The sequence below is a fragment of the Jaculus jaculus genome, chromosome 9 (genome assembly GCF_020740685.1).
Source record: "Jaculus jaculus isolate mJacJac1 chromosome 9, mJacJac1.mat.Y.cur, whole genome shotgun sequence".
Taxonomy (NCBI): Eukaryota; Metazoa; Chordata; class Mammalia; order Rodentia; family Dipodidae; genus Jaculus; species Jaculus jaculus.
In genome coordinates this window covers 4,472,961-4,475,000 of record NC_059110.1, presented here as the reverse complement: position 1 = coordinate 4,475,000, position 2,040 = coordinate 4,472,961, and positions in this window count along the sequence as shown.

Below are 2,040 nucleotides of genomic sequence, written 5' to 3'. Positions count from 1 at the left end.
GGCTTGGGGTATTGAACCGAGGTCACTTGGCTTTGCAGCCAAATGCCTTAACCATTAAGCAATCTCTCCAGCCCCAGCAGTGAATACTTTCTAAACCAAGAGGTGACTATTGTATTATCTAGAAGCTGTGAGGCAGCATGTTGAAAGTTCAAGTTAGTGAGTTTTCCCTGAATTAATGACTTTAATCTCTACCTCATACACACACACACCCTTTGAATTTAAATATATTCTTACACATTATGGTGATTTCTTTTAACAAGGGTACTTGTTTCTCAGACACTCATCACGATGTCAAGGTTAGGCATATAGCCCAGTCTGGAGTGACTGCTCTGAGAGCCTCACTAAAGCTGCCCTTTGTGTTTTTCTTTTTCCTTTTCTTTTTCTTTGCTGGGCCTTGGCACAGGAAGTGGGCCACAGAGCACAGTCTTGCTGTCTCCTAGCTCTTGTGTCCCAGAGCCTTGCCATAGATACTTTAAGCACAGAAAAGCAATTTGCAAAGGAGTTTTAATATTAGGAAAGGGCCTGTATTCTCCAGCTAGAAGAGGAATCTGGGGTGACTCTGGGAGGAGACACAGTGTAGTGATGTGGACATGGGTGGTCGTGAGGAAGGCCAGAGATGAGCACTCGCTCTGCACACCAGGCCCTTTCTAGCAGAGGCCAGCTCAAACTGACCGGTGCACACCTCCATGCATGCCATGGGAATTCATGTCCTTAGCTTGGTTCAGAAGCTGGTTCCATGGATCCAGGACTCAAAGCTCTAAAGTGGAAGTGCATGGCACCGACTTTGAGAATGGGGAGGTGGCAATATGATGACCTACTCTGGGCCATAAAGAGCCAAAGACAGTGGCCTACATGGATGCTGGACGCAAGGTGGCCATTAGACAAAGGATCCTCAAGATTAAATTCTGCTCCCTCTGTGAGAAACTGGGACATGGAGCCATAACTCAGGAAAGACAGGTGGCAGGCCACTGGGCAGCTGAACATCAGTCACAAACTATCTCAGAAGTTAACTTGGAAAGGGCTGGAGAGATGGCTTAGTGGTTAAGGTTCTTGCCTTCAAAGCCTGAGGACCCAGGTTTGATTCCCCAATACCCACGTAAGACAGATGTACAAGGCAACTCATGTGTCTGGAGTTTGTTTGCATGGCTGGAGAACCTCTCTTGCTCTTGGATAAATAAATAAATAAAATATTTTAAAAGTAAGTCAACTGGGGATATCTTTTTGGAGCAGCTCTAGTTCAGTTAGCCTAATTAGGTTAGCCTAATACTTGACCTGCAGCTGGTGGAGCCTTTGGGAGGCTGCGTATCGCTGGGAGAGCCCTTGATGTTTCGTAGTGCAATCCCGCTGGGTGCTTAGGAGCCCACTCACCTTCCTCCCTGCTCACATGAACGGGTGCTGTCCAGCTGTCGGCTCCCGCCGTGCTTTCTGCACCATGACGAAGTGTCCCTTTACAAGGAAATAAACCTTTCCTCCCACATTGGGGCCTTTGGTGCCAACAATGAGAAGGTGACTGGTACACTTTCTCTCTGTAATTTGCACCTCCTTAGCAGCTTTCCTGTGTCTTTCACTCTCTTGGGCAAGACAGGGCTGTAGATTTTTCCTTATGTGTGATTTCCTCCTTGGGACAACTCAATTATTCTGCCTTCTGGTCCTTCATTCTCTATTAATGTGTTTGCTTGAACTTCCGTGGTATTTCTCCTCAGTTTATTCCTTTGATTTATCAGCACTGTTTAAGTTCCTGCTTCACACTAAATTCTTCTTACTGATTCTATCTTATGCCCTTTCCCCATAACTTTGTTCCCACCAATAAACTCTGACATTTGTTAACTACTGAGCCTCCCACAGCTGAGCGGCCATTCATGCCGTCCATTAATCAATCAGACTTCTGGATAGGATTAGCTCTTCCACTCTCTGTCTTTTCCATAGGATGGTGCTTCTCAATTGAATTTCAGCCTTAAGTTCTTATGAGCTTGATCTGGTGTGCCGTGATACGCTGAGCCCATCATGTGCTCAGGGACCCTGGAGCAGAAAACCAGGCAC